General features: G+C 43.2%; 1 long non-coding RNA gene across 1 annotated transcript in view; it reads right to left on the bottom strand.

Annotated features, from left to right (window-relative positions):
- LOC138258687 (uncharacterized) overlaps nucleotides 1-4898 on the bottom strand; it is a 54114-nt gene extending 49216 nt beyond the window's left edge. The window contains exons 1-2 of the long non-coding RNA XR_011198501.1: nucleotides 4836-4898; nucleotides 4007-4134 (exon numbers count right to left, since the gene is read on the bottom strand). This is a non-coding gene — a long non-coding RNA (uncharacterized lncRNA). The remainder of the gene's footprint in view (nucleotides 1-4006; nucleotides 4135-4835) is intronic.
- Nucleotides 4899-24759: the final 19861 nt, after the last annotated feature.

The following is a 24759-nucleotide window of genomic DNA, read 5'->3' as shown; positions in this document are numbered from 1 at the left end:
TTTGAATACATATTAATAGTTGTTTTTATGAAATCCCCTTATAAAAAGACACATATAAAACATTAAAAAATATTCTTATATAGAGAAAACACTACAGACAGATGATCACACATCTAATATGTGGTACCTCCATAATCATGCAAAAAGTTGATGTTTTAGGTGCTTTCCTTTAAAGTGGTACATGTGGAAGTTAGAATGCCATCTCCGATGTGATCCTTGTGATGATTTATGGTACCCTATACAGTTCAGAATAAGCTTGATTCAAATAGCAAGGTGCACATAAGCACATCTGTACTTGAGGGTGCTAGATTTGAAATTAATTTCTGTGTTTTATTAATGTGATGGCGCTTGTGATTGTTCGTGGTTCAGGGTATCTAAATAAAAATGTTATAGGAGTTATCTTTGTTTTCTCTAGGGCGACAAGATGGTCGCACCCAAAACAGTGATGATATCACCCTCATTAAGAGGCTGTCGGTTCTAGGACATCCATCCCTCCGGTGGCAGTCAGACCACCGTGGCTGTGGTGGTCTGACTGCCACATTACAACAATGGCGAGCAGACCCACCTTAAGACCGCAACTCCCACCAAGAACATGGTTCCTGACTTGACGATGGCAGTTGGGCCCCTGCACAGTCCTTGCCCATGGCATGGGCAGTGCAGGGCCCCCCTGCCCAGTGGCGTCAGAATGTGCACTGAGGGTGCTGGAGTGCTAGGATATTGGCCTCGTCTCCCTTAAAGGAAATATTATTGAATAGGTGTTCAGTTTTGGGATTAAGTTGTGTGGACGGTTTTTAATATTGGTTTGTAATTTAGTGCAACATGTGTCTTAATAATCTTGGACAAGCATACCATGAAATGAGGTTGTTCAGCTTTGTACGTGTACAATACTTTGCAACTAGAGAGATACAACAAACTATGTCAAATCAATGCTGCATGATTATGGAGGTACCATGTATTCGACGTGAGATCATCTGTCTGCAGTGCTATCAATATATGTATATGTATAAATGTTTCCTATGTGTCTTTTTATAAGGGGATTTTATTACAATTTGTAAATATCATGTTTTGTAGCCCTGAAGAAGTCCCAGGATGGGTTGAAACATGTTGGCATACAGTGAACATTTTTGAAGAGGAATGCAAATAAAGGAAACTTTTTTACATCAACTGAAGAGTCTTCTCATCATGTAGCCGTGTTCGAAAAATTCATGACTTTATTGATTGAACTTGATACTATGAGTTTTATTGACTTGGATTCATTTCGAGTGCTGCATCATAGTTTTGTTTATGACATTATGGGCATTTGACCTATAAGGGAGGTTAGAAGGAGTTACCTTCCAGATCTGTACACCTTCAACTTTGGAACGCATACCTACAATTAAGGCTGCCATGATAAATATTGCCTCAGTCATCCTATAAATGATTAGACATATTAATAATGTCTGAGCAACGTTTTACCTTACTAGTATCAATTTAACACCTAAAAGTAACATAAAAGCAACTGAAAGATGACCATTTAATGTTTACAAATAGTTGCCACTCTGTCACTTTTGTAGTTACATTTGACCAGTTTAAGCTGCAAACAAGTTTGTCAAATAATGTCAACAATTATGTAATTCAAAATGTCATGAGTGAGGTGACATGTTAAATCAAAAGCAGGGCATTGTGGGGGCACTCATTGTGAGCTCAATAAAGTGTAACTGGTGATATATATTTTTTTGCATTTAAAATGTGACATCATGACTGACATTTTCACCTAACTATAACATTACTTTGACCTTGTTTCAGTGAATTTCTAGATTTTTTAAAGGTAAACTTAGATATTGTTATCATTTCTAACTATAACATGTTTTGTATTGTTTTTTCAGTATCTATATGTACTTGTGAGTATGACTCTTTTCCCTCATGCTTACAACTCAAACAGCTCATCAAATGCACTCCAAACTTGGCATGAAAGTAGACCTTTACTTAGAAAGTATGATTTTATTGTTTAGGGTAAATCTGTTTAGTAGTTTTGAGATTGAAGCAGTTAAAAATGTTTCCTCGTTGGTTTTAAAGTGTTAGCACTTTTGTATATCCCTACCATTACCATTGACTCACTAGTTTTTTCACAGTCATGGAGGGTCAGCCTCCCAGATGCCTGTGCCCAGTGGAGAGATGGCGGGGACACAGCAGCAGGTGAAAATGGAGAGTTTTAAAAGGCAGAAACACTAAAAAATAATGTGATTAGTGAATCATAAGGATATGGCAGGTTCACAAAGATCACAGGTTGTTAATGCAGCATGGGACTGATAAAACATAATAAATATAGGTTTATGGTCTAAGGTTGACCCTTTTACAGATAACATCAACATCAAAACAATCAAGCAATGGTGGGAAAAACATAAATGGTCTTATTAGACCCCAGGGCTGTTAATGTATGTCTTGTAAACATGACTGTCTTTGTTGCACCCACTTAAGCTTGTTCGCTTTTGCATATTTACTATCACTCTGTGTCACACATAATTGATCTTTGCTGCCATGAATCTGGTCTATTCCGCACCTCATTCCAGAACTCAGCAAGATGAGTAGTGAGGCTGACACGCCTCACCAAAAACAGGGTAGCTTGTGATTTCAAACAGTACACTTTTGAGTAGTATATTTGAGTAGTATGTTTGTGGACATTTATTATAATGTAGTGAAATGCACCATTCCATCATGGTGCTTGTTTTTCCATTATTTTTTGTATTTCTTTCACCTGTTTGTCTCTTCTATATTTTTTCACTTTGTTCGTTCAAATTTAGGAAACTTTGACCAATGGTTATGTGATCAAGGCTGATGAGGCAGAAATGCGCCGCAGGTGTTCTGTCACAATATATTCACATTGCTAGCCATCTGCTCTAAGATAACACAGTTATTGGTGTATGTTCACTGAAAAAACAACAAAGTTTAAAGTTGCACTATAGTTACACTTTAGATAGGTGTTAGACTGAGACATGAGCTAATGTTAAAATACCCCCCAAAATACAAAATTAAAACATTTATTGTTTAGTCAAAAAATATAACTTCCATTCCTCATAGTGCCATAGCATTTGGCCAGGCCCTGCACCCATCCCTGTGCCAATGTCCACCCACTTTCTCAGTCTTTATGTTTAGATTTTAAGATGCGATGAGTGAGGTAGAATGTGAAACCATAAGCGTGCAGTATATATAAATATATGGATATAAATATTCATTCATTTAATAGATTAGCTAAATTATAACAAACTCGAAGTTGTTTCATTAAAAACATTTACTCTTAGTTATAAATTACTCATACCTATTTGAAATAATTAAATAATTCGTTTACTAATTTTTTCATACTATGGTATAATATTTTACTACATTTAACCTAAAACTTCAATAAGAATTTCATTATTAAAATATTTTTTTATCAAATAATATATCATTAAGTAATTTGAAAATATTTAAATACATTGATATTGCAAATTAGTCAAATAATACAATTTTGAGCAAATTGGAACCATTTAAATGAATCACTTTAAAATGTATTTTTAAATTAAATAAATAGATATGTTTAATTTAAATTAATGATTTAGCATTTTTCTATTTAATAATTTACTTCTAATTGAAATAATAAATTTGTGAACTACAGCTTTATTACATGTTTTAATGTAAACTATATAATTAATAATTGCACTATTTCTAAATTAAGCTATTACAGAAATATATTTAAATAAATAGTGTCAACATTTCTTTTTTTAAAACATTACCCATCCTATTCCTCATAAATGCACAAGTCTGGAGAAGAAAATTGTATAGTAATTTTAGAAACAAAAAACAAATTCAGAAATCCAAAAATTTTAAAACCTTCATATATATTGCATTTCACAAAATACATTGCAGAATATAAATCACAGTATTAAAGAATGAAACCCAAATTGCAACACAACAAATAATATTATGTATAGCATCATTAAAAATAATATTTTAAACCTTACAGTTACTGTGCAAAAAGCAATATACATACCCTCAATAGTTCCTTCTTCTACATTTCAACTCAGGTGATTGTTGACCCTTGTAAAGACCTGCATTAAATGTGCAGATAATCTGTTTTAATCCTTCCAGAAGTTTGTCAAATGTTCACTTCCCGGTGGACTGTAAAACCAATACCATTGAGTTGTTAGTAATTATCACATATTAATTGCTAAGGAAGGAGTAAGTTGGCGATGTGTACTGTATAGTTATTATTAATAAAAACATTAATGTAGATATACAGTACTGTCCACATCTAGGGCCTCATTTACAAGCTCTTTGCCCCACTGCTGAGTCAATGTTTTTTTGACTCAGCGGTGGTGCTAGTTGTGCACTACACTGCTCCATATATACAAACTGATGCATTAGGCCCAATGAGTCAGTTTGTAAAGCCCTGCAATCACATTATACCTGCACCTGGTATAATGTATGCAGTGGCGACCGGCAGCTTTGGGAGGGGGGCGGGCGGGGCACACACACACAAACACACACACAGACTCATTCTTTCACACACAGACATGCACGCTCATCCATTAACAACACTCATTCCATTCAAACATGCACGCACGCACCAAACATTCATTTTACAAGATCACACACATTCATTCTTTCACACATGCACGCACGCACATCCATTAACAACACTCATTCCATTCAAACATGCACGCACACACCAAACATTCATTTTACAAGATCACACACATTCATTCTTTCACACACACACGCACGCACATCCATTAACAACACTCATAACACTCAAACATGCACGCGCGCACCAAACATTCAATGTAAAACATAACACACATACATACACACACACTTACCTTCAGCCTCCAGGTCCCAGGAGGGTTGGTACTGCTGCCTTCCCTCATTGCCTCACAGTCCCAGCCTCGTCACAGAGTGGGATGGGGTCAGTGAGACTGCTGACCCCACCCCACTCTGTGACGAAGTGTCACTGATTGACACTCGCCCTGGGCGCTTCAGAGCTTAAACTGAAGCACCCAGGGAGAGTGTCAATTGGTGACGCTTTCCTCGTCACCCAGGGGAGGGCCTTGAGGCACCTTTGCTGGGCAGAGGAGGTCACGCCCATAGGAGCTGCGATCTCCTCAGCCCAGCAAAGTTCAACCAGGAGTCTGCGCAAATCGCGCATGTCTGCTCCTGGCTGCCTGACCTGAACATGAAGAGTGTCTGTCTGGCTGACATTTGTTCAGCCTGACAGACACTCTTCATGGGGTGGATGGGGTGTGGCCCCTCCGCCCTAAAGGACGGGCCGCCACTGATGGTATGCAGCATAGGCGTTGCCACGGGAAAAGCTACACAGAACTGATACAGTGAAATTCACAACATTTCACTGTCATTCTGCGACTTCACTGTGCCACAATTTAAAGCCAGCTCAGAGCAGGCGTACAATTGATGCAGGGCTTTTTCCTAAAGGAGGCTCCTTGCATTTTTGGAGTTGCATCAGTTTAACATTTAACAACGCTACTTCAGCAATGCATGAGTTTAGCGCCAACAGATGTGGCAGAATTTCTGATGCATCTGTGTAAACGTGGGCCATGGGGCTCTGTATTGTAAATACAGCGCATTCATGGCGTCATTAGGGGATGTACGGGAAGAGCATGAAATCTGACACATCAATGGCGATGCATCAGATTTTTGTAAATGAGGCCCCTTGTGTAGTGCCTACACTAAAGAATGTATGTAGCACATCTTGCAGCAATGCCTGTCCCCACCTATAACTCTACACACATTTTGTTTGCATTTATGTAGGGAATCCCTTGCCTTTTCTGAGAGTTTGAATCAATAAAAACGTTCATATCTATTAAGCTCTTAGCAGACTTGTGAGTTGACCAGTCTGTCCATGGGAATAGCATAGCCAATGTGTTTTGGGCCCTAGTGCAAGCAAGAAAATAGGCCCACCAGCTGCTCTTTGGATTGTAAAAGATACAAAATAATCAGAGCTGAATGGGTTCTTCAGGCCTCTGGTGCGTGGCGCCACTGCACCTATTGCACCAATGGAAGCTACTCCCCTGATCTATGAATGTGGCGTGCAGTTGCTCTCAACCCTGCCAGGCAACATGAGGAGTCTTCGCTACTCAAAATATAAGCTGCAGAACTGTGTCAGAGAGGGCTGCAGGCCAGGTCTAATTTTCAAACTCTATTTTTACATTGCTTTAATTTCAAACTGCCAGCACTATTAAATTTGGAGATAAGCAGCAGTCCAATTGCATTACAAAATGTATGGAAACTTTGATCTTGAGTGCAAGTGGGGCAGGGTCAGTGAGCATGGGGCGGGGTCAAAGGCTAGGCAAAAAGATTAAAATATTCTGCAACTATTTCTTTTGTGTGTTTTATCTTCAAAACACACACCTTAATTGAAAAATGAATACAAGTTAAACTATTCAGTGGAAAATGCACTATGTTACATTATGAAACCTCTGATGGTTAATGTGATCACTGCAGATGTCTGTGTCTGTAGCTAGAGAGCCACAGAACTAAATCTTGGCTGGTGCATGAGGAAAGAGGGATTTGTTTATTTTTAGTGCTAGAGGTCCCAGCCTGTGACAAAAAGTACTATAAATATGTAAGTTGTTATTTGAAACTTGCATTACAAACAGAATAAGTTAGACTTCCCCAAATGTTCAAAAAGATTTAGGTTTAAGATTAAGACGTGCTTCCAAAATATTGATTTGAATATTATGCAATCAAACTGTATCTAATGCAAACATTTTCATAAGTGTCCATTTAAATTGACATTCCACAGTTCACACCCATATAGTATCCCTAAAAGGATTAAAACTATTCCATCAAAGCTTCAAGAGACTACATCAATTAAAGCAAAAACAGGCATCCAAGCAGCCTTTACATTTGCAGATTAGCCAATTGCACACAAATACACTTCTTTAAGGAAGCAGAGACATAGGCAAGTAGCTTGTTTCTTGTTTAGCTTTCCCACTCCCCTTTCCGCTTCACAGCACAGTAGACTCCATCACTTACATTTCAGCTGCCAAATCTCAATTGTCTGAATTACAGTCCTGGAATGGTTGCCTTTCAGCAAAAAGTAGATGAACTGGTTTTTTTTGTTAATTAAAAAAGTATGAACACTTCGTTCTCCACAGGTCCCACCCACTTCGACCTTTGGACATAAGGAAATATGACATTGTGTCGGGAGCTTAGAGGGGTCCGTTTTTATACAACATTTTCACTCAGTTGCTTAAGGCTAGTGAGTGTCTATTGAAAGCAACTTTGAGGAGGGCCACAAGGAAGAGGGTAGCTCTGGAAAAAATAGCACAGCTGAGCAGGGCCTCTTCCATGCCATGCTGGAAGACTCATTGTCAATCTTTGTATGATTTTGCAATGTACAGCGGCCACTAAGGCTGCCTCAGTTGCTTATTTTGTGCTGGGAGGACAGTCAGCTGAGCCATGCTCTAAAAATCAATCTATAGTCAATTTAATTGATTTATAATATAAATAATACTGGATGGGGGAAAATGGCCCACAATCTGGTTAATGGGTGATAACCTCTTGGGCAATGGCTGATTTTCTGTGCTCCCAGCACCACTGTGCTGTCACCTATGCAGATCTACTCTTTCACCCAGATTTTCTTTTTCTGCCTTAACGACACCTTGTAAATAAAGCCCCTTCACACACAGCACTTTGTGTGGAAGGGGCGTGCAATGGGTGTTGCTGTGGGCGTGCCACAGCAAAACCCATTGCATTTTGATGCTGCTTCAGATTTACAAGCTTTCGGAAACCTGAGGCAGCGCCAAAATCTAACCCTACTCCAGGGGTGTCATTAGCATGCCGCAACAAGAAGAAATGCTTTCATTTCTCCTCGTTTTTTGCTCTTTCTAGGTGTGCTGCATTTTTGCAGCCTTTTAAGCGCACGTGTTAGTGAGACTAGGAAAGGGCTGCTCTGTTGTTTAGGCAGATGTGTTGACATCTCTGTTAGGGAGGGAAAGCCAGTGTCAAACTGGTTTTCCACAGGGAGTGAAGCCCCCGGGTAACTCCTCCTTTGCGTTGGGCAAGTGAGCCTTACACATCAAGTGAAGGGTGGGTCTTGTTGGCAGTGGGGAGAATATTGCACTCTGGGATAGCTAGATGTCACACTTCACAGGAAGTCATCATCAAGCAGGAGGATATCTGTTGCCTATTGGCTAGTTGGTCACCCCGCCCTCTTCTCTTGTAGTGGGCATAAAAGTGGCACCTGTGGCATCCAGACCTCAGATCTTAGACCTCAGATCGCTACTGGCCTGGAAAGAAGACCAAAGAAAAGCTGCCCTGCTGCTCCCTGGTCCCCACAAAGAGAGGCCGCAGCAACGACTGGACTGCACCTGCTGTACCTAAAGAGGGGCAAATAAAAGACTGTGCCTGTGGTGCCTAATAATGAAAAAATTGCTCATGTGTGCCAGAAAGAAGAAGTGACATCAAGAGTCAGTTTGTTGATTCCTTGTTACAGCCCCAGGGACATGAATGCTGAGAAGCCTATCCCCTTGAGACCCTAGTGCCAAGAAGTCTGATTGATGCTGAACACTGACGTGCAACCTGGGAGACTTAGACCTAACCCTCATAAGGTGCCCTCAAGCTTGCTTGACCCATGAAGGCTGTCAGACTGTACTCTAGTTTCCCTGTAAGGAAGTTATTATCAGTTAATGGAAACTGCTGGGTTAGCAGTAACCAGAAACCAATAGACCAGTGGCAACTGGACCTCTGCTGGTCTTTGCCTGAACACCCTGGGAGATCGGCCTTTGAGACCAAAGAAGCCCTCCCCCACCAAACTCAAGGATCAAGAGGGGTGGCCACAGGAGGATCCACCACTCTAGTCCAGCATCCCAGCATCTTGAGCAACCTGTATCCCTTGCATCAGGACCACTTCTATTGACTTGAATATCGGTCTCAGCTAAGGATTCAGAACTGGAATGGAGGCTGCTAAAAGTGACAGGTAGCTGACCCCCTGGACCTATTTGATCTCTGTGACTGGTCCCCTGTCGGAGATGGCCCGTCCAAGAGTGTCCACATAGCCATTTTACACTTGCTTGCTGTAGCTAACCCTAAACCGCTATTGTGGTCGATTACAATGATTTATTGCATTGAGTGAAATGCAGTGATTTATTGTTTCTTGTAAAAATCATATCTCTGGACCCCTCAAGTGGATTTTTGTTGCTCATGTGTCTATTTAAAGTTAAAAAATATACCCTATTTTTATATGTTAGTGTCAGATTTTTATTGAGGCGTGCTTTCACCTTATTTACTATTTTGGTACCTTTTAGTGCTTTACACATATTCCTTTGATGAAGCCTGACTACTCTGGGCCACAGCTCCCCGGGACTAAGCTAAAGTTTTACAGAGTAACCTAACCTGACGTGGTACAAAACTCTGTCATTATTAATCGGTGAAGTCGCACAACCACACCATATGATAATCCATGGTTTTACAAATCAACCAAATCAGCACCATCAAATCAGGAAAGTTACTGCATCCTGCAGTGTGTTCCTGTATTGCACAATCACAGCTGACCTGAATATCATCTTTAAGGAGTACAATGCTTGCTTTGACAGGGCTGATTCACTTTTCTCAACACTTTGGACATTCTTGGACATTCCTAGAGTGTCTAGATGGCTACATGTCAGCAGGACACTACTTTAAGGTTTCTAGACTTTGCTTTTACATATCAGTGCATATGGTAGTAATACTCCTGACAACAGTGATGAATAAAAGCAAGGCTCATCTAGTCATAATAGACATTCCACTTTCATCCTCTGCAGCAGTGCTGGAATAACGTGGGATGAGGATGCATTTTGGATTTGTCAGAAATTCTTGGGCTGGATCCAGGATAAGTCTCAGTCCCAGTGAATCATCCCACATCTGTCCAGATACAGTGTGTGAATATCAAGAGCAGGACACAGTGACAACACTCATTCATTGAGTGTCCTGTTTTAGATTCTGCAGACTAAAGGAGGAATGCAAATGCCTCACTAAACTGCAGACCAACTTCTTGGTCCATTTTGTGTCCTAGCTGCAGGTGTTTAGGAAAATGGAGTATAATGTGGGGTGGAGGTTAGTTGTCACCATGTAATACTCTACCAATACGCCAAAGATGGTTCTCGGATTCACAGTAGTAAATCCTTAGCTCAGTGTTGGTAGTGGCATACAGCATTCAGGCTCAACTTAGAGGAACATGTACTAAGCATTTCAGAGCACCAACAATCCAACACCAATTCATAAAAATAGAGCTTATTGTTATCCAAATTCAGACACCAAAATAAACAGAATTGCATTAGGATAACCAAAGTTATGAATGTTAGAAGCAAAATTAAATAAGAGCAAAAATGGCATTTTAACGTTCCATTGAAGTCTAAGGAGAAATACCACTGGTTGCAAAACAGTACTTAAAGAACAAGTTACGTGCAAGGGTTAAGGTTTGTACAGTCCTTAGGACAAGATCACCATAGGCAGTTCAGTTTTACCTGGCCCGTGGTTTCCGGGTGCAGAGGTGTCCTGGCTGTTCGTGGTTCTGAATGTGACTCCAGGTGGTGCTGATTTTACCGCTTACACAACAGTGCTGACAAAAGGATGCACAATCTCAGCTGGGGCTGGGCTACAGATGTCAGATGCAGGTAGCATGTTATGTCCTACACTTGCAGTGTCAAGTGTGGGGGTTAGTTACTGGACTGGCAACCAACAAGCCTTGGCAGCAGAAAAGGTGCAGAAATCCTTTGAAAATTTCATGGATTCAGGGGGAGTGACATAGCGGCCTGAAACTTGGGGTCCCAGAAGACACTGGACCACCTGGCTTTCATCAATGCCATGGCAGGACTGATGGCCTTGAATATTCGGATCCTGCAACTGTTTTTAACTGTAGTTTGCAGGGGACTAGTACCACTAGTCTAAGGGTGACTTAGGGTGATTCTGGCTTCCAAAAGGGTCCCTCTGGTCAGGAGTGTTGAGTTTCAGCCAAAGACGAAGGATATTCACACAGTTCCCAGTCTGTTGCCTCACGGGCAGAGTATCCCTCTTTTGCTTTGGTGCAGTGGGCAAAGTCCAGTTGTCTGTGATGCAGGGCTCCTCCTGGTCCTTCTTCAAATGTGGTCAATCAGATCTGAGGTTCTGGTGTCAGGAGTGTCCCTTCAATCCTGGATTTAGGGAGATAAGGGTGTGGAGACTGGTGGACAATGGGCAGTTAGCTCCTGCAGCTAATCCACCCCTGAGGTGACCACATCCATTGGGGGAAGTCACCTTTTGCTTCCCAGAATCACCTATTCTGCCACTCCTAAGATTGCAGGAATCAAAATTGAGTGCACAGACTGAGCTGCTCATCGTAGAGGTGTAGGCAGCCTGCTGGGGATGCACACTGTCCTACTTACCTGATTTCCCACCTGAACAGGAACAAATGTGCCTGGGGACAGCGGGAGGGCTGTTTCCTCTGCTGGGGAACAGCACAGATGGTGATCACGGGCGGTGAAGCCTTTGCAGCTCACCGCCCTGATGTTTCTATTCACTAGCCCGGCTGGGTGCGGGATGTGTGACTTCCTTCCTGCTTCAGCCTTCGTCCCTGAGCCCTGGGAGTGTCCACACTACATGGCAGGCCATCAGAAACCTGTCCTGGCAGCAGCAAGCATGGGAAAAAGCATGGGCTGACAGGCACGAAGATGAGTGGCAAACAGATGGGCAACCTCCAGCGTGCCACCTGGGCGATACCAGAATGGAGCAAGCAACATGGGTCTACCCAGGCCCAAGTCCCATGTTATCCTATGTACCCGCCTGCACTTATAGTGTACTTTAATGGAAAGGACTCAATAGAGATATACAGGCTCATGCTTACATGCCTGCACCTTAAATATGATGCACCCTGCCTCCTGGGCTGCAGAGGCCTTCCTTAGGGGTGTCTGGCATATATTTAAGGCAGTGTATGGGACTGTGTACTCATGGTGAGGGTACAGTCAAAGTCGATCAGTTTGCACCATTCTGGTAGTCTTCAATGGCAGGTCTGCCATCAGCAATTTATGTGGGGCACCTAGGGTGGCATAAACTTGTGTTGCAGGCCTGGGGACTCCATTACCACATATGCACTGGGTACCCTGTGTACCATTTACTAGGGGCTTATAAGGGGGTAAAGTCATTGCCAATCATGGAATTATGAAGTCGACAAATCAATTTAGGGATAGAGCTCAGGCACTGGGGCCTGATTAGAAGGCTTCCAGTGCACTAACACAGTCATACACATCAGCATTGTGGCAAAACGTGGTGGGTGGCCAAACATAAAGGGGCACTTTCCTACAAGGTGCTCCTACTGAGCACAACTGGACTCTAACTCCTGGCCCATGAGGGTACGCATTATGATGCATTCACCATTTTACTTTATCAGTGGTCAAGACATGAACTGATCTGAGCACTTTTTAGACTTTAAACTCAACACATATGTAACGTACTGAGGTCTTTGCAGGCTCTGTGAAAATTGTATACCTGTCTATGTGTTTAATACACTTAGAATATAATACAACCCATGTACAAAAGACGGTCTAGAAATTCCTTATAGCACTCGAGTTGTGATGTCTGTAGTTACCAGCATTAAAGAAATGGTGAATTCTGAGTTCGGTGCCTTCTTCCAGAGCCAGCAGCCTGGCTGAAAGGAAGGTCACATAATTACATCTGCAGTTTAAAGAAGTAAAACAGGAACTGGCTTTTCCTTCTTCTGATATCTTTTTCTAGAAGAGAAAATGTGATCAGCGGAAAGGAGATATTTATTGTGTTTCATGCTAGGGGTCATTGCAAGAAAGATGTGACCTCTGTAGGTTTCCAATCAATCTGAGCTAGAGCATTTTAACCTGATTTACATTAAACTGATTCCAAAATGTTTTTGCTACAATAACTTACTGTTTTTTGTGTGTTTTATTTTGTACTTCATAGATTCCGCTTTTCTTCTTCTAGTCTGCAGTGAACAAGAAGGAGCTAGACATCAATGAGTTACAGTTTTTGGGGAAGGACAGTGGTATAATCATGTCCATGTATTCTGCGTACATTAAAAAGATATTGTAAGTCACGTTGGAGTTCCATGACCTTATAAAGGAACTTCTCAGTGTAATTGCAATAACCTTTTAATGGCATGTGGTACTATATCCAATGTATAATCATTTCAACGCCTGACATTACATCATGGCACTAAGAAGTAAGGGCCACATGTAGGCAACTCCGAGATTGCGACTCGGAAATTACGAGTCTGTCCGACTCGCAATTTCCGAGTCACAATTTCGGATGCAGAACGGTGTCTCAGACACCGTCTGCGACTCGCTATGGGGTCGCAAAGACCCACCTCATCAATATTCATGAGGTGGGTCGCATTTTGCGACCCCATAGCGAGTCCCTGCCCTCACAGGGATGGTGGCCTGCTGAAGTCAGCAGACCTCCATGTCTGTGACTGCTTTTTAAATAAAGCAGTTTTTTTTTTTTCATTTTGCAGCCTGTTTTCCTTAAAGGAAAACGAGTTGCAAAATGAAAAAACTTCCGAAACCATTTGGTTTCGTTTTTTCAGAGTAGGCAGTGGACCACTGCCTGCTCTGAAAAAATATTTTTGTCGACATTCACAAAGGGGAAGGGGTCCCATGAGGACCCCTTCCCTTTTCACGAATGAGTTACCACCAGTGTCACACTGGTGGTAACTGCGAGTTGCTTTGCGACCGCATTCGCGGTCACAAAGCAATTCTGAATTGCGATGCGAGTCGCAAATAGGAAGGGAACACCCCTTCCTATTTGCGAGTCGCATTCACAAATTGCGAGTCGGTACTGACTCGCAATTTGTGAATGTGCATCGCGTTAGGCCGTTTGCATGGCGCAAACTGTGATTTTCGCAGTTTGCGTCATGCAAACGGCTTGCTACATCTGGCCCCTAGTGTTTAGTTCGACCCAACAACTGATTTGTTTAACTTTATTATAAGGAAAAATTTAGCTAAAGCAGGTAAGATTTCTAGCGTAGGGTTTGTAGGTTACATAGAGCTATTTGAAGCTTCAACATCACTAATTTTGATATTTTGCCAAGATTCTAAGTTGTGACCTGCTGGTAGTACGAGGATCTCTGTAAAAACATTGCTAACCCACTCAGCTAGCTTAGACAAAATACAAATCTCTGACATAAGTTTTGCATGCTATTCTCTGAATTTGGCACAGTAAGCCTCCGTGCTGTTTTATGATGCATCAAGCCTGTGACCATAGATGGCATAGATGGCATAGACTTCTCTCCAGCAGGTGCACTAGCCACTAGAGTAAATTTACTGTTAAACTCTAAAATAGGGTAACCAGATTTGGAAACAAAAAAACACAAGACTACAATTTTGCTTCTACGGTAGGCTACAGAACATTTTAACTGACAAATTTACATTGTGGAAAATGTAAACCAATGTGTTAGTAAGGGCAGATGCAAACAATATTTACACACAGTATAATCTTTAGAATTACATTTATTTCTGATATGGGCTGCTAATTAGTCTTTGCCTGGCACACATGACATACTGCCATCTGTGTTTTGTCAAATCTCTTTGAAAACTGGGACACGTATAAAATTTACAAAAGTTGGCAGGAACAAATTGTGAAAAACTGTGACTTATCTGACAAATCTGGGACATCTTCCCACCATACCCTAAATCTTGATGGATACACCTACTACCTACAGTTAATGCCTTACACCTAGTGTTTCAGTGGATATTTCCTACTGCTGATCACAACCGGCAATAGGAAAACGGGGTGGCTCACATACCATGGGCAGATTTAAGGAAAGTGCTGCTGCACCCAGTGCAGTGGCCCTTTCCTTGCGCACCTTAACCCCACTCTACTGCCACCATGTGTGCACCATATTTAAAATATGTCGTCCAATGGTGCAGAGTACGGGGCAATAGAATTGTTTTTTTATGCTATTGATGTACTCTGTAAGAGTACCACCAACATTTTGGCCCTACTCCTGCAGAGAACATAGGGGCCCATTATAAATAATGGTATGCCCCCTTTTAAGGCCTGCTCCGAGCAGGCGTTAAAAGAGTAAAAAAAAAAATGGCGCAAGGAAATCTTTTAGATTTCCTTGCACCATTTGTTCGACACCCCCCTTGCATACATTTTGCCTGGCACATGTATAATGTGGCACAAGGATTTACAATCATTGCACTACTTTGTAAATATGGCGTGTGGGAAATGGCACCTTAATGCCACATTTGTGTCAAAATAACTGCTGCAAATGTGGCGCAAGGTGGCGCGAGGGGCTTATAAATATGCCCCTATGTCTTCTGAAGCTCCCACCCCAACACCAACATAAAAGTCAAAAAGCTGCTAAAACTGAAAAGTAAAAACCTGGCTGGTGTGGAGGAGGTATTTGGCTGGCCTGGGAGAGATGGTAACCAGGTGTTCCCTCCACACACTTGCACTATGTAAGCTCTAAACATTTACAGCCTGTAAAGATACCTCCCACAAAGGGCCACCACAACTTTAACTTAAAAGTGACACCCATCTGTGCCAAGACAATATGGGCAATGGCTGCCTAGGGGCATTTAGTAATTTAGTTAGTGGGCAAGGTAACTCCACATACCTATCCATGACTAAATGCAGGAGGCAAGGAAGTGTGTAATACCACTGCACTTCATGTTGTGCTTGAGGAGCATAAAAGTAAAAGTTAAATTTAAAGTGTCTCGTACCATGCCTCACCCTGGGCTGTTCGCTTGCCCATGCAAATTTAATTATGGGGGACCTTAGGATTTTAAAAAACACATGTGGTGGTGGAATAGGGATAGTAATACAGAGTTATAACAGTGTGAGAAGCATCACCATCTTCAAAAAGCAATCCACCCATCAAGGAGATGGTTAGCCGAATACAGAGGTCTTCCAGGCCGGTGAGTCTATCTTAGACACCCCATAGTTATCCCTGAACACTGCCTTGCAACCAGATTAACCTGTATCCCCACAACAGGGGAACAACGTCTAATACCAGTGTAGAAGGAATAGCAGATTGTACCTTTATATGCTGAGTATGAGCAGGAAGATGATGGATTTACTCTATTTCATCAAAATGTCTTAATGACCAATGAAACAATGGACTTCACAAATGAAGGGGGATCTAATACGTGTAAAAGGATATCCTATGGATCTAGGAGGAGTAAAGTTCTCTCATCTACAAAGCATAGGCCCCTGTTAGAAAACAGCATGTCATAAACCATACATGCAGATGCGCAGAGTGTAGCATGCTGTTTATCACCATTTGTGGGGGAGGGGACATGCATCATGACCCACTCAAGGCTTTGCCTTGCATGAGTCATGGTCCATCCTGATGCTGAACAATGTTAATAAAGAACACGTTATTTACCTTTGGTAATGCCTTTTCTGGTAGAAACTATCAGCCTCATTACGAGTTTGGCATTCCCAACACAGGACAGTCAAACTCGCGGGAAGGATGCCACTCCCACAATGGTGGTGTCCTCCCTGCCATTACAATGTTTCCAACGGCGACAACATTGCAATAGAACATTCTCATGGGTCAGACCGGCAGGAACAGTGCTACAAGATAGCACTCAGCTCCTTTAAAGGAGCCAAGTGCTTTCTCACAGCACAGAGGGGGCTGACCAGCACCCTCGGAATGAGCACTGTTTGGATGGTGCTGGGCAGATGGGGCCCTGCACTGCCCAAGCCTCTGTGGCCCCCAGCACACCCTCACTGCCAGCCTTTCCATGTCGGTGAAACTGCCATGGAAAGGCTAGCGGTGAGGGGAGTTGCAATCAGCCAGGCAGCGCTAAGATCAGCGCTGCCCTAGATGAGTACAACTCTGACTGCCGCCATGCCATGGGGAACCATGTTCCCAGCAGAGACGGTGGTCCCCTGGCAGGTCCGTCTGTCAGGGTTGTAATTGGGCAGTTGTACCACCCGAAGTACGGTGGTCCGACTGTCAATGCGAGTCGAGTGTGGCATTCGTTGGACCGTCACACTCATAATGAGGCCCTATATCTAGCTGCAAATTCTTACCTTAGAATTTCCTGGATCCAGAAAAGTTTTCATGATCAGTACCTCTGCATGCCAGTAGGTGGCGTTGTTCAGCCCTGTATGCTTAATTGGTGGCGTCTGCGCTGGAAATAGCATACTTGGCAACTATATAGGCACCAGTTAGGTGTGCTGACATCAGCTTTTTTTCACGGCTCTCCATGTCAGAAGGGCAAAGCAGAAAGGATGGGTGGATTGATAAGGAATTTGAGACTAGAAATAGGGCCTGATTATGAGTGTGGCAGTATTACGCAGATGCGGTGGTCCGACCTCCACATAACAACCGTGGTGGTTCGACCGCCAGAGAACCACCAGGATCTTGGATCCCGGTGGCTGGGAGTGGCGGAGATCCTATTCTGCCAGGGCAGTGCTGCAAGCAGCACTGCCCTGGGGATTACGACTTCATTCTTGGTAACACCATCATGCAAAGGCTGGCAGAGAACAGGTGCAGGGAAACTTGTTCATCTGATAGAGACTTCTAGCCTTAGACTCCTTGCCATGAATAGATGCCCAAGCAATGCCATCCCCGGAAGTGGGTCTACAGACCAATTTCAAACAGGGAAGTTCTTCAGGACTGAACAGACGAAGTGCCCATCCCATGGACCTGACTATCGAGGCAGCAGTGCTCTGTGAACATGTGCAAGGAGGCCCACGTTGCTGCCTGGCAGATATCCTGGACCCGAACTCTGTATGCTAATGCAGTAGTCACAGCATTAGCACTGGTGGAATGAGCTTGCACACCCTCCGGAGGCTGCTTTTTGGACAGTGTTGGAGAGATTCCCATAATGCTGTGCCCATTGGAATTTCAGATCCTTCTACGAAGCCCGCATATACCAATGGGCATGCGTCACTACCAGGATGCAGGAGGCCATGAGTCCCAACGGCCTCAGGGTCTGTCTCACCGAAATCCAGAATAGAGGCTAAAACATCGGAATCTTAGCCTGAATATCATGGACTCGCAATTTGGGAGGAGGATATGCCCAAAACTGCACTGTGTCCATGTAGGAGGCTGGCCTCATGCAATACCACTTATAGTTAGACAGTCCTTATACACAAGTAAAGACAATACTCAGTGTTACCAAAAATAAAGGTATTTATTTGGGTGACACAGTACCAAAAATATCTTAGAGACAATACTCCTTCTGGAGGTAAGTATCATACACAATATATACACTAGACACAAAAATTAGACAAGTAAAAAGTCATAGAATAATGCAAACAATAGGAAATGCTATAGAATGCAATGGGAGAAAATAGGTCTAGGGGCAACACAAACCATATGCTAAGAAAGTGGAATGCGAATCACAAATTCCCCCCTAGACAAGCGTAGTGTGTGCAGAATCGCTGGGAGAATAAGAATACAGTAAAGGTAAGTAAATTACCCCACCCCAGAGCCCAGAAAAGCAGGAGTAAAGTACTGCAAGTTTCCTTAGGACACACTACACCTCGTCATTGGGACTTTGCAGCAGCCAACCAGGTCTGCAAAGAACAACTGCTAGATTCCTGGACCTGAAGACCTGCAAAAGAAGGGGACCAAGTCCAGAAGTCGAAAGAAGTTCCAGGAAGGACAGCAGCCCCTGCCAACCCAGAAGAGGGTGCAAAAGAAGAGTCCCAGGTTAGTCAAGGACTGCAGGAATGCACCCTAGGAAGATGCCAGCGGGTTCCTGCATGATGCAAAGGAAGTCCCACAATGTGAAGATCATTGGAAACATGATTTTGTGTTGGAAGTTGCCAACAAGCCTTGGCTGCGACAAAAGTGCATTTTGCATCAAAATGGTGCTGGATGGACCCAGGAGGGACCAGGGGGCCTCAATTCTGTGTGAGGAGGAAGAGAGGGCTCTCAGCACTTTGGAGAACCCTCAGGGTGCGAGCCAGCACCCCCAGGAGTCGCAAGATCTGGGGACAAAGGAGGTGCAAAACGCAGTTGATGCAGCACAACAAAAGAAGGTCCAAAGCTGCTGGCGAACAACTCAGCGAGTTGAGCATCACAGAATGGAGTGCTGGGGACCTGGGCCAGGCTGTGCACAAAGGATTTTTTCAAAATGTGCACAGAGGCCTCAGGAGGTGAAGAAGATGCAGTACAGAGGGGTACCATCGCTCTCAGGGAAGGCAAGGCCTTACCTCCTCCAAATTGCATCAGCAGGACCTCAGGACAGTCCATGTCGATAATGTCCACCCTCTGTGTCCTTAGGAGCACGCTCGTTGCTGTGAGAGGAGTCCAAGGGTACCGGTCATCGTCTTGGAAGGTGCCTGCTTGGAGCAGGGGAGTGACTCCGTCACTCCACAGGAAATTTCTTCGGCCCTTCTAGTGCAGGATGAAGACAGGGAGTCCCCAGATCGTGCACACCATGGAAACTGTAACTTGGGTTTAGTGCCCACTAGATAAGTATTATAAAATTAGATTTGCATTTTGCGGGTAGCAAGCAGTAAATAATTCATCTGGTCCACGTGCGATTCAAGTGCATTTATTTCCTATGTTAGATCAAACTCTTTTATGAACTCTTTTATGAACGTAGATCACATGTAGTAGTTCATTTCCTGAACGTAGATCACATGTAGTAGTTCATTTCCAACATTGAAGTGAACTTTGAGGTTGCGAAGATAGAAGAATAGTCTATTTTTCTTATGCAGTCATAGAGATCCAATATTGAAGAGGATCGTAAGGTTGCATGAAGTAGAACAGCCGACACGTGTTTCACCCCATGTGGTGTGTTCGCCTAGGGCTTTCTCAAGGCTGCGGGTAAAGAAAAGTATGCAGGTCAGATATTTAAGGCAACCTGCCCATTATGTGAGGTTAGTGTGATCATGCTGGGCTGTAACCCTTCCGTGCTGGTGAACGACATGATGAATCAGGGTGTTGAGATAGTGAGCATAACAGAGAAAGTACACGACCCTAAGATGATCCCAGTGAATAAAAAGATCCATTATCTAAATGAGAAGGCCATTGAAAAGAGCAGTAGAGTGTGATTTACTCTAATCATATCCTAGTTAATCAAGATTGAGCAAGTGTCAAAGAACCTGTGACTGAAAGTGAAGTTAGAGTACTATACAATCAGTAAGGAAACAAAGCAATGAGAACGGTGCTGGCATAGCGTTATTGAATATGGGTGAACGAACCAAGGAGTCCAGATATTCTCATAGAGTCCAGCAAGACATGCAGTCCTATGTAGAAATAGTAATGGGATATTCTTAGGTTCTAATACTTTCTCTGTTATGCTCACTATCTCATTCTTGGAAGTGAAAAAAAACTCCAGTAGGATGAAGCTGCAAGCCATAGCCGAAGAGGGTTCCACAAGGCCGTGTACCATAGCTCAGAGGTTTTGATGAACAAGATTTGCTGCTGCAGAGAAGAATGCAGTGGGACCTACCACAAAGTCAGGCCACTGGCAATGCACCTTAGGTGGATTGATTGGCAGGAAGGTCCCAGTCTTCTGTCGGTTCTTCTGGCACTTTTGAGTGAGATCTTTTCTTCTAAGTCCCAACATTTGGAGGCAGGGAGGAGCAGCACCCCTAACACCAATTCCAAGTGTCCAGGACCTGAAAGGTACTACTTGGGAGATAAGAATCACTCCAGCAGAGACCAAAAGTAGGGTTCGGGTCTCTGGAGCTTCTATGTCCCTATAGTTCACACAGGAGGCCAGCCAAATAACCCTTGGATTCACTATTGTTGGGGCTGGGACAGTGAGGGATATATGCAAGGATACAGTTAAGTATGGGGCTGTGGAATTGCTGAGATTTACAAGTGGAACCCTGAAGTGCCATTTGTTGTGTCCTTTCCAGCCCAGTAGCATACACAAGAACACGCCACACACGGAACTCGTAGTTAACATCTTTATTCATCAGCGTACAACATTCAAATGAGCTCTCAATATGCCAACAGCCATTAAGGACCACACCCTCACACCTCTCAGTTCTGAGACACTTCACCATTTACATGAGCAAATCCTGATTGTCAGTTGATGGCAGCAAACAGGATTAGAGCTTGTGCACTCCACAAGCAGATTTTAAAGAAGGGCTGAAGCCCTCAGCAAGGGTCTGCACCCTGCCTTAAGGGAAGGACTCTTCAAGTGCCTTCTAGTGGTCAGGGTGGCTTTCGGCACTACGTAAAAGAGTGGTGGGCAACTTAATCACTCCACGGTGATGTACTTTGCAATATGACTGCTGATTTTTGACTGACTCTCGACGCCGGTGTTTGCCCCGAGGTGATTGCCGTTTTCTTTTATTTGTTATGTCCCCACTCCACTCCACTTCCCACCTTGCCCACCGGAATTGTGCCACCGGCAACTGCATCACTGTTTAGTTGGGCGCAGCAGTGCTGGCGGCGAAATGCTCATCGGCAAAATACGCAGCACAAAGCCCCGTAACTTAACAAAACCATGGCGCTTATGTGAAATCTTCAGGTCGCAAGGTAGTCGGCGTCCTGCAACCCTTTGTAATATCACCTTCATTTTGCACTGAGACAGCTGTGCTACTCCGGCACGCCCCAAAATGCCCATTTGCATCATCTTGCCCCTTTGATTTCAATGAGCCACGATTCTTTTTGTGATCCCCGAGCGAATGGGCTACAGGGCTGGAAGGCAGCAGACATTTATCAAAGCATCCTCACCCACAGAATGCCCAAGATTATTTTTGTTCGAATCAAAAAAATTAGACAATCGGCAAATGGCATGGTGAGTGCAGGCATTAGTCTCCTGGGTCACTCTCTCCCCGGGTCAAGCACCCATATTCACTTGGATAGCATCCAGTCTTGCGCGTCTCTGTCCTTTGAAAGGATTGCAACCACAGTTGCGATCACACGCCTTTGATACATTTGATTGTGATACGGAAAAGGGAGAGGAGCGCCCCTTTCATGCAGACTGCTCCAGCATATTGTAAGAAGTCGCATTGTGTACATTCTGTCCAAAGCCGTTTCCGGTTCGCAATGGACCTTTCTTCGGTTGCATGTAACCTTTTTGCTCTGCGTTTGCAGACCTCGCAATCTGAGGAATTGCAAGCTCTGCAACCTCAGACGGCTTAGAAAGTAGGGCCCTATGTAAGGTAGGAAACAACCTTTAGTTCCAACTGCACACTGCTGCACTTACCAACCACTGTAGCAAGCCGCTCAGCTTTACATCTTCCTCCGTTGTCTTCATATCTAACACCCAGTAACAGAAGATTTCACTCAAAATCACATTTAGGTCGAAGTAGCCTTTATTTGGAGTGAAGACTGCGGAGATTCGTTTAGTATACTTAAAGAGTAATGGGATTTGTAAATGGCGCCGACACCCGAAAGACTCTTCTCGCCAGTAAGCAGTGTATGATTCCAGTGGTGACTTTCTTCCTTACCCGAGGGCTCTACGGCCTTTGGTGCTTAATGTGTACTTTGGCTCTTTCACTCAGTCATGGGCTTATAGAATTTTCCTTGGTTCATGGATCTGTTGCAGCCAGGCTTAAAAAGGCTATAACAGTGACCCAAAAAACCTACTGGTTAAGTGACTCAGCTCTCAGCAATTTCCTGCAGATAGTTGGCCTTCTGTTGTATGTTAAGCTCTTGGAGGAATTTGGCAGTCTGGCAGTCGCGTCTTTCTGTGCTGGCACCATCACTTTGCAATGACATCCTTGGAAACATCTGGCCATGACTCTAATTGAGCCTCCATACATTTTATCTTTCAGTTATGCTGTTTTCCACCAGAGTGATGCCAACTTCAAAACTTTTAGCCAAACTGAAAACTTGCTGGGATTTACAAAAAATGAAAACAACTCAAGTCATCCCTATTACGGCAACTGCTGGCTCTCAGTCCACCTACCTGTAGACGCTTTCCCCATATAAGTTACCTCTCCCCAAACCCCAGGGTGACTCAAATACCATTCACAAGGCAACAATAACTCAAGCCATCATGAACCTGACTACAGATAACTCTCTTTACCAGCCCTCCACCCTGAAAAACGCATAGAAAATCAGGTAGAGTAATTACTGTTAACTAGTACTTTTACTATTACTGAACGCTGCTCTTTGCCATGTTTTCCAGCCATTTTCCCTACTGCCGTGCCACTCACCACCTCAGCACCCCTCCCTCCTCCCAACCTACTTAATGAAGGCCCTGGCAAAGGCGCACACAAGTCACACACAGCAGGGGCACCACCAAGGAACCATGGACGTAGCCACCTTCAAGACATCCCTCAACCACTACCACCAACTCCTGAAAAACATTCATAGAAATGCCCTAGCTGATCGCGCTGAAGCTAGCTCCAACCACAGCAAAGAACTCTTTAAAATCATTAGGGAGTTCTCCAACCCCTCACCCACAGAAAACATCCTCAGACCCTCCCAGGAACTCTGGGACTCCCCGGCGCACTTTTTCAATGACAAGATCACCACCATCTACAAAAACTTTGAACCCCAACCTACTGCTGCCGACACTCTCAGCCACCTCTCTTCCTCCAGTGATATCCCCACAGACCTACTGACCAGCTGGGGCCAGATCACCACTCAAGACACTACTGCAGTTACGAACTTCATCCATTCTGGAGCACTCCACGACACATGTCCCTATCACTTCTTCAAACTCAGGAGCAAGATAATTAACAATGAGATCACCACCATCTTCAATGCATCCATCTGCACGGCCACCTTCCCGATGAGTGGAAAGACGGAAAAGTCAAACCCCTTTTCAGGAAACCTTTGCTAACCCAAGTAACCTCAAGAAGTAATGTCCCATCTCTCTGCTCCCCTTTCCAGTTAAAGTCCTCGAAAAGACCATCAACCGCTAACTCACGCGGCGCCTGGAGAACTACAGTCTTCTGATACCTCCCAGTCTGGATTCCTCACCAACCACAACACCGAAACCACCATGTTCGCCGCAACAGATGACATCAAAAATCTCCTGGACAGGGGAGAAATGACGGCCCTGATCCTTCTTGACCTCGCAGCTTCATTCAACACTGTATAAGGTGATACAATACAAGGTACTAGAATAAAAGAAAGGAGAGGAAGTAATGAACACATCAGTAAAGTAAACACTGGTAGCAGACCAACATTAATTAGTACCAATGTTAGGTAGAATACATAGAGAAAGGTGCTGTCCCAGAAACGTTTCAGGTAAAGGAGATGAGTAAGAATTAAAAAAAGAAAACTAAGTATGTTGGATTAAAAGGCCAAAAAGAGAAGAAGTTCTACAAAAGTGAACACATTTGATATGTGGGTAGATGCCATCTAGTAGTGTACAGAAAGTCACACAGGTACAACAACTTTACATAAATCTGAGATGCATATTTACATAAAAGGACTTCATAATACTTTAGCCAACGTGTGGAGGACATATATATATATATATATATATATATATATATATATATATATATATACATATATATATATATATATATATATATATATATATATATATATATATATATTGAGTAGGACATTAGGTTAATTAAGACAATGTTGTAATCCGGTCACTTTCCATTGACCGTAGTGAAAATAGGGTACACAGGATATTACTAATTGTTGTCCCCCCTTAATGTATTAATAATAGTGGCAGTTCATTTTTCAGACTCATCAACCGATACTATTTTAGGGTTTTGTTAATATCACTAGAGGCATTATTATATGGCGTGATTTTGGAGATTTTTTTTGTATGATCCGAATTTATGGGTTTGTGTCATCTTGCTTTAAACAATTATATTATATATATTTGCTGTGGCGTCAAAACATTTGGCATTGCACACACCTCAACAAAGAAAATTTACAATCCCTTCAGA

This window comes from Pleurodeles waltl, chromosome 9, assembly GCF_031143425.1.
Source record: "Pleurodeles waltl isolate 20211129_DDA chromosome 9, aPleWal1.hap1.20221129, whole genome shotgun sequence".
In the NCBI taxonomy this organism is placed as follows: domain Eukaryota; kingdom Metazoa; phylum Chordata; class Amphibia; order Caudata; family Salamandridae; genus Pleurodeles; species Pleurodeles waltl.
Note: the sequence above shows the minus strand (reverse complement) of the source record. Positions and strands in the feature narration are given on the sequence as shown.